Raw genomic sequence first — 8,500 nt, forward strand, 5'->3', positions numbered from 1 at the left:
AAAAAATATCAGTGCTCTGCAGTGGTCTGGGTGCGACCCGAAAGGTCCACACGACCAACTTCCCAGTGGACAATTTGAATAGAACCCGTTTCCATTTTTTATAACAAATGGAATTGTTATAAACGAAATGAGTCTGTTTTTATTCATTTGATATGGTTAGTTACTTTATTTCAGTAAAAGAAAAAATTGTGCGTTAGAAGAATTCGAATGTACCTCATAGATCCTTTTTTTCATTATTTACAACGAATTTCATTGTTATACACGTGTTCTGACTTGAAGGGGCCCAAGTCAGTTAGTCAGAAATATTCAAAAATTGTTAATGCCGGACTTGTCCACCGGCGCGTCAGTCAACTCACTGGACCAATCATCGGGAAGTATTTCCCTCATGGCCCAGAAGGCAACTCTACGGCCCTAGTGACGCCAACAAGCACGCGGTCGAGCACTTGTGGCGTCAGTTAGCTCCAGGCAAATCACGCGGTCATCTCTGTATAAGTTTTCGCAGTCAAATCGTAGTTTTTTGCAGTCAGCTCACTCGTTGTACAATAAAGTACGGTCAAATAGACTCAGACAGCTCTCACGAAGAAACGTGAATCATCAAATTACTCTCATCAGTGCAAGTGGTCCAGTATATTCAGTTTGTAGTGTCTTTGGGCGCGAAGCTGAACTGGCGTCGACGCCATAGTGCCTCACGGACATTCACCTATACATCGCTCCCCCGAATAACTCTGGTGTATACTGTGAATGTTGCTATTCACTGTTTTTTTGAGACTATGTTATTTGGTGACAAAATAACCATCAGACAATTCAGAGTGTATGAACAATTAATGTACAGTCAATTCACCTAAACTCAGTGATTAAGAATTTCTATTGTTTAAGTTAAGTGTTATTGTTGAATAAAAACTATAAAACTCAAGCAGTCTGTGTTAATAAACTATATTTGTGAACCTTCTAGCATCCAACCTTTTGTTCTTATTCTGCTCTTAATTCATACAGTCCACTAGTTTTCAGGTTGCTCATTCGGCCGACTCGAAGTCAGAACAACACGAAAAAAGTATGTTTTCATTTATGGCATACGGTTGGTAACATTTTATTAGTAAACGAAAAAATTATGCGTTAAAAGTACTCATATACATAGGAAGGGTCCCTATTTTTATTGTTTATAACAATTTAAAACTTATTATTTAAATATTACTATGATCAATAATCACTTGTTAGTAACAATGTTCAATCGTTATGAACACAATTTCTTATTATTAATAATAATCATTGACTATTTCATTATCCTCAACGCTATTTTCTCCATCCCAACACAAGTTTAAAATTTCTTTATTGCTGATTTTGTTTTTTAAAAATTTTTTTTCTATGAAATACTGTTATCATATTTCTGTACAATTATTCTAAACATTTGATATTCATATTTTTCAAAAAATCTCGAAATTCCGTCTAAAAAATGGTATAATTTATAAATTGCAGAATTTAGGTTGTTCACTATTTTTTCAGTTTTTTGATTCTGCATAAAAAATGGCTGGACCGATTTTGCTGAAAATCTAATCATTTCTAAGTTACGTTATTACGCGTCGAATGCAGTCGGTCCCACGTCGATATCATTTTTTGTTCTCGAGATAATCGAGGCGAAAAATAATTCCGAACGCACGTACGAACATATTAACATACGCACATACACACACACAGACGTCCACGTAAAAACTATCGTATTCAACTCTGGGGACCTTAAAACGTGGAGATATGTCAAAATTAGCGATTCGCAAAATCGGACCCATTACTATAACTTCCCAAATATAATGGATACAATTGATGAAATGTAAATCTTACGATAATCAATGTAATCTAAAAAAAAATTTTCATGTTACAAAAATAATGAATACAATAAATAAAAAATAAACAATTTGAAATTATTGTTCTTTTGATTTAAATATTTCTCCTCTCTACATTTCAAGAAAATCGTTATTTAATGGCGGTTAAATTTGGTAATTGATATTCTCGAACTTTCAAGAAATTTTTTCGGATTATGGCACCACATTACAAGGTCATCCAAAATCCTATATAAATCTTTTCAAACACGCTTTTTCATCATTGTAATTCTGAAGTTTGTCTAGTATAGTCGAAAGAAATAAGTGCATTAAACTATTATTCTGATTCAATTAAAATGATGGAGGAGGCCTATACTCTTCTACCATCTTTGAATCATGAATCTAGTGAAATCATTGATAAGTGGGTGCGAATTAGTAGTGACAATATTACTACATTAAACAGACATTTGCAATCGAGTGGTTTATCGGTTGGTGAAAAACAACGAATTCAATCGATAATTGCAGCACTCGCAACATTACAGGAAAAGTTTATAAATCATTCAATCGTTGGAGGAAGCCTTCAAGCAACAGAACAATTGATTCGATGGAAAGATTTAGAAAATATTTTCCAAAATCGAATTCGCACTGGTGTTGTCATTAACATACAACGTTTAAATTTACGAGACTTCTTATTGGACGCTGAAAAGCTGATTACCGAACAGTTGACAGATATAGTAACAAGTGAGGGAAATTTATAAGTGAACTTTGTCCTTGCTTGTAAATTCAGTAATCAAACAAATGATGGAACAATTGTAGAAATTAAGTACTTTAATGTTAAAAATGAAGCAATTTTGCCATCAACAGACATAAAAAAACATTTTCTGGAAAATGTTGTTGACAAACTACTAACAAAAGTCGAGGATTTTCAAGAACGAGATTCTGGTTGATCACTTGTAAAAATTGAATATCTGCAAGTCGATATTAATCGTTATTAACCTCCATTAGCTGGACAATCTACATTTATACCTCTACCAAAATTTATACAACAAAAGCAGTACTAAATATTAAAAACAACGATCAATGTTTTTTCTTTTGGGCTGTTACTGCAGCTCTTTATCCTGTTTTTGTAAATTCAACACGAACAAGTTCATATCCTGATTACAAAAGTGTGTTAAAATGTGAGGGTATCAACTGTCCCACAACCTTGAATGATGTTCCAAAATTTGAAAAACTCAACGATTTAGCAATAAATGTGTATGGTTTAGATGACTGTACGTATGGTTTAGATAATAATTGTGAAATTATTCCGTTATATTTAAGTAAATATTATAAAGTAGATGAGCCATGTATTCACCTGTTAATGGTACAAAGTAGAGTAGAAGTAGGTGATGAAAATAATAATATTAATTCAGTTTTTCATTTTTGTCTGATAAAGGATCTTTCAAGATTAGTTGGAAATCAAATTTCTAAAAATGCACACAAACTATTCTTATGTGATAGATGTTTAAATCACTTTAAGATAGAAAAATCATATAAAAATCATCAAAAAGATTGTATCAATATGAATGATACGCGAATTTCACTTCCGGAAAAAGGTGTTAAAATAAAATTTAAAAATTTTCATTTTAAAGAGCCTGTGCCATTTGCTATCTATGCCGATCTTGAGAGTATTCTTGAACCTGATAATGAAGGTAATCAAAAGCATATTCCATGTAGTGTAGCCTATTATATGCACTGTACATATGACAATTCAAAATGTCGATTTAATCTTAAACGTGACGTTATTGTATAAACTGGTTTATGACTGAGTTGAAAAAAATAGCTGAAACTGTCAAAACTTACCTAGAAAACGTAGTACCAATGAAACCATTAACACCCCAACAGTTAAACGATTCTCATAATGCAAAAATCTGTCACATTTGTAATAAATCATTTTTACATGATGAAACGAAAGTACATGATCACTGTCACTTTACAGGCAATTATCGAGGCGCTGCTCATGTTAACTGTAATTTAAATTATCAAAATTCATGCATAATTCCAGTCATTTTTCATAACCTCTCAGGATATGACTCACATTTTTTTTATTAAATCATTAGCTGCATCATTTAAAGGTTATATGGAATTATTACCTGTCAATAAAGAAAAATACATAGCATTTACAAAAACAGTTGATCAGAAAATTTCCCACGAAAAAAGAAAAAAAGAAATATTTGTTAAATTACGATTTATTAATTCTTTCCGATTCATGAGCAATAGTATTGAGAAACTTGCATCATTTTTGGATAATAACGCAAAATCAATTACCAAAAGTTTCTATCCCGAGCCAGATAAATTTCAGTTAGTAACTCGTAAAGGTGTTTTCCCATATGAATGTATTGACAGTTGGGAAAAACTTGACGAACGACAAAACAAACTACCTGACAAAACAAAATTCTATTCGAAACTCAACGATTCGGCCATTTCCGATGACGATTACCAACATGCACGCCACGTTTGGGATCAATTTCAACTAAACACCCTCGGTGAATATTCAGATTTATATTTAAAAACAGACGTTCTTCTGTTAGCAGACATTTTCAAAATTTTAGACAAAGTTGTATCTCTACTTATGAGCTTGATCCGTTACATTACTACACTGCACCTGGATTAGCTTTTGATGCTATGTTGAAATATACAGAAATTGAACTCGAACTCTAGGACAATGTGGAAATGCTTAATTTCATAGAAAAAGGTATTAGAGGAGGAGTGGCACAGTGTTCAAATAGATATGCAAAAGCAAATAACCCGTATATGTGTAATGATTATAACCCCAATGAAAATATATCATATCTCATGTATTTTGATGTAAATAATTTGTATAGAGCAGCAATGAGTGAGTACCTACCAACTGGATCATTTGAATGGGTGAAAGATGACATCAATATTTCTAATATCTGTGAAATAATTAAAAATATCTCCAATGATTCTCGAGTTGGTTACATTTTCGAGGTTGATTTAGAGTATCCAAAAATCTTACACGAGCATCATAAAGATTTGTCATTGTATCCTGAACACCGTAAACCTCCAAACAGCAATAGCAGCAAACTTATGACGACATTATTACCTAAACTTGAATATGTGATTCGCTACAGGAATTTAAAACAATGTCTCGATTTAGGAATGATTGTAACCAAAATTCATAGGATCCTTAAATTTAATCAATCACCATGGATGAAGAAGTATGTAGATCTGAATACAGATTTACGAAAAAAATCTAAAAATGATTTTGAAAAAAATTTCTATAAGTTAATGAATAATGCAGTTTACGGAAAAACAATGGAAAACGTTCGGAAGTATAAAGATGTAAAGTTAGTTACACAGTGGGAAGGTCGGTATGGTGCAAAAAATCTCATTGCCTCTCCAAAATTCCACAATAGTATAATTTTTGACAATGACATGGTAATAATAGAAATGGAGCGAAAAAATATATATTTCAATAAGCCGATATACGTAGGATTTGTAGTTTTAGATCTTTCAAAAATGTTTATTTATGACTTCCATTACAATTTAATTAAAAGACAATTTACAGACAATCAGGTAAAATTATTATACACAGATACAGATAGTTTAATTTATCAATTTCTCAATGCTGATATTTATGATTGCATCAAAGATAATATACATAAATTTGACACCTTAGACTATCCACCAAATAACCGTTTTTATAATTCATTAGTTAATAAAAAAATTGTAGGCCTTATGAGAGATGAAAATAAAGGTGAAATAATGACGGAATTCATTGGTCTAAAAGTAAAAATGTACACATTTAAAGTTCAAAATAAAAAAGACAAATATAGTAAAGCAAAGGGTGTCAAAACTGCAACAATAAAATCTATAACATTTGATGATTACAAAAAAAGCTTACTTAATCATGAAAAATTATGTAAAACGGAATATCATATAGTCAGCAAGAAACATGAAGTACATACAATTAGTAGACAAAAATTAGCATTAAGTTGGGAAGACAATAAAAGAGTTCTTCTAGCACAAACAACTGATACACTTCCTAGGGGTTATAATTTATATTAAATAGTGTAAATAAATTATTTTAAATATGAGGTTTATGTTATAATTTGTAAGAAAAAAAAATTTATTCAATAAAAAAAAATATTATAAATTATTTACATTAGTTTGTATTAAACTCAACTTCTACAAATATATATGCATATTATCTTGTTTTTCGCATGCTACGTCATCGAAAATCATGATTGAGTTGGGTTTTGCTTCATCCGATTTTACCACTTCCTCATGCTCATTAAAAGCATAAAATTTAATACCTTTAATTGGTTCAATTATTTTGTAAAAAACTGGTATTTAGGTTGGTTAAATGATTTTGAATACAAATAAATATTTTCAAATCGTAGGCCATTTGGATGTACAATAAGTGCTAAAAGAGTATTTGTCTTTCCACAATTTGATGGACCACAAATAACACCACGGACACTATTTAGTAAAAGTTGTCCGTGACGTTTGATATTTGTGTCTCGTGATAGGTCAAAGTTAATTACAGGCAACTTAATGTCTTGTTGATTGAACTTCATCTTGATGTAGAATGACATTCTATCTATAAATTTACATCTTTTATAGGTGTCGAGTTAGTCGTTCTTGAACAATGATAGTGCAAAGACGTATCAAAAAACGAGGTGCTGGTATTGGTAACACACTTATAAACAAATTGCCATTTGAACTTCATATACCAGGACATCATTATTGTGGTCCAGGAACTAAATTGAAGGAGAGATTAGCACGTGGAGATCCAGGAATCAATCCATTGGACGCTGCTTGTAAAGAACACGATATTGCATATTCGCAAAATCGAGATAACATTGAAGCTAGAAACGCAGCTGATAGAATACTTGCTAAAAAATCTATGAAACATGTTTTCGCGAGAGACGCAGATATTGCTGAACGAATTGCTGCTTCAGTAATTTCCAACGTCATCAAAGATAAATCAAAATTGGGAATGGGTTTGAAAGAAAAAAACAAAAAGGACAAGGGAGTTAAACATTTGCGAAAAGTTGTTAATTCAGCAAAGCTTATGTTAAATTCCAGTTCAGATCCTATTAAATCTGCATTAGCTGCTGCACGAAAGACTGTTCGCGATGCTGGTGGAAAGAAAAAAATCAAAGTTCCACGTATTATACCAATGCCGCAAAAAGTGGGAGGTATTTTACCTCTTATACCTCTATTTGCAGGTTTAAGTGCAGTTGGTGCTGTAGCAGGTGGCGCTGCTGGCATTGCAAAAGCAATTAATGATGCTAGAGACGCCAAACGTCAATTAGAAGAAGCTAAACGACATAACGAGAAAATGGAAGCAATAGCTTTGGGTAAAGGTCTACGTCTAAAACCGCACAAGAGAGGATTAGGATTGTATTTGAAACCGGTAAAAAAAAACTTTTAAATTTACCCCATCGTGCACTGACTGATATTGAACTTCAAAAATATGCAAAAATCATGAAATACCCTTTTTTCGTGGTGTTTTTATGCGAAATGATCTTCCAAAATCTTCACCGTGGAAAAATGAATCAGCAATTATTAATCTCGATGATAAAACTGGTCCTGGAACTCATTGGGTTGTATATAAAAAACGTGGTAATAAAGTTATATATTATGAAATTTTTGGCAATTTGCAGCCACCACATGAGCTTATGAAATATCTTAATGTTGATAAAATACTGTACAATCATGAAAAACATCAAGATTACAGTACAGATAATTGCGGACACTTGTGTTTGAAATTTTACGTAGAAAAGTATAAAAGTAATATGCACTTTCCAATAAGCATCAGTCATGGATGATTTACTCACGTTAACATTGTCTGGACAAACGTCCATTCTAGAAGCGTTTTATTTTCCGCCAATTGAATTATCATCATCTAAAAAATATACCCTAGGACTTGTGGAATTGTTAACCTTCAATTCCATTCCAAATATTGATAACGGCAATAATAAATTTTATTATACACTCAATGGTGAAGATAAAAGTATTAAAATACCCACAGGAAGCTATGAAATTGAAGACATTGAAAATTATTTGAAGAAAGCTGATACTCAATTATCAATTTCTATTAAGCCCAATAATAATGAACTACACAGTGAAGTTTACAGTGAAAATGCAACAATAAATTTCAAACCGCATAATTCTATTAGTAGTTTGTTGGGCTTTAGTCCACGAGTTATTTTTCCAAAATTGACTCACACATCAGATTTACCAGTATCTATCTTAAAAAATTAATGCATTAAGGATTGAATGTAATATTACTACAGGAGCATACATGAATAATCAGTTGGTACATACGATTCACGAATTTTTCCCATCAGTTCCACCAGGATATAAGATCGTTTGAAGTTCCATCAAACGTCATTTATCTTCCAATCACCGTACAGACAATACATAATTTACAACTGCGCATTGTTGATCAAGACGGTCAATTGGTTAATTTACGTGGTGAAACTGTAACAACACGTTTACATTTGAAATCAGTCACGTAATGGGGATTGTTTATAAACCAATAGTAGGGGGAAGCTATAAAACTAACATATCATGCCTGAATCCCATCAGTCATCGAAGAAAATTCAAACGATTAACTTATCAAAATCGATTATCCTACAAAGTCTGGGACTAAAAATACGCAAAAGTGCAACAAA

The 8,500-nt window shown here is 32.0% G+C and overlaps 1 pseudogene; it reads left to right on the forward strand.

Annotated features, from left to right (window-relative positions):
- Window positions 1-2,029: 2,029 nt before the first annotated feature.
- LOC118070455 (uncharacterized) lies at window positions 2,030-2,758 on the forward strand (annotated as a pseudogene).
- The last annotated feature ends 5,742 nt before the right edge of the window (window positions 2,759-8,500 follow it).

This window comes from Chelonus insularis, unplaced genomic scaffold (assembly GCF_013357705.1).
Source record: "Chelonus insularis isolate UGA/USDA-ARS -01 unplaced genomic scaffold, ASM1335770v1 contig_5_pilon, whole genome shotgun sequence".
Taxonomy (NCBI): Eukaryota; Metazoa; Arthropoda; class Insecta; order Hymenoptera; family Braconidae; genus Chelonus; species Chelonus insularis.